Source organism: Tupaia chinensis, unplaced genomic scaffold (genome assembly GCF_000334495.1).
Source record: "Tupaia chinensis unplaced genomic scaffold, TupChi_1.0 Scaffold000093_1, whole genome shotgun sequence".
Lineage (NCBI taxonomy): Eukaryota > Metazoa > Chordata > Mammalia > Scandentia > Tupaiidae > Tupaia > Tupaia belangeri.
Window position 1 is genome coordinate 7,292,780 of NW_006159555.1, and position 681 is coordinate 7,293,460.

Here is a 681-nt window from a genome sequence, read left to right on the forward strand (position 1 = left end):
CTTACCTGAAAAAAAAAAAAAAAAAAAGATTAACCCAATTAAAAGATGGGAAAATGAACTGTACAAAATACTCTAATGAAGATATACAAATAGCGGGACCAGCAGTTAGCATAATGGCTATGTCGCTGGACTCCCATGTAGTCGACCGCAGTTCAAGTCCCGGACCCGGTGACTTAAACTCACGCCGGGCACGTGTGCATGCGTGCCCAAGATCCCGAGAGGAGAATGGAGGGGAAGGGATTGCGGTGTGGCCATCCCCCCTGGGGGGTGATTTCTCACTTTCTATCTCTCTTTCTCTCTCTGTCTGTTTGGCGAGCGCACGCGCCCTATAGCAAAAATCTCTCAAAAAAAAAAAAAGATATACAAATAGCCAAAAATCATATGAGGAAAACCTTGACATCCCTCATAATAAGGGAGATGCAGATTAAAATCTCAATTAGGTACTAGCTAACCCATCAGAATGGCAAAGATGAAAAAAAAATCAAAAAATGATAAGTGTTGGTGGAGTTGTAGTGAAAGGGGAGCTCTCCTATACTATTGATGAGAATGTAAATCAGTCCAGCCACTTTGGACAATAATATGGAGGTCCTCAAAGACCTACAAACAGAACTACTACATGATCCAGCAATCCCACTCCTCGGTTTCTATTCAAAGGACAGGAGAATGCTCAGTCAGAGAAGT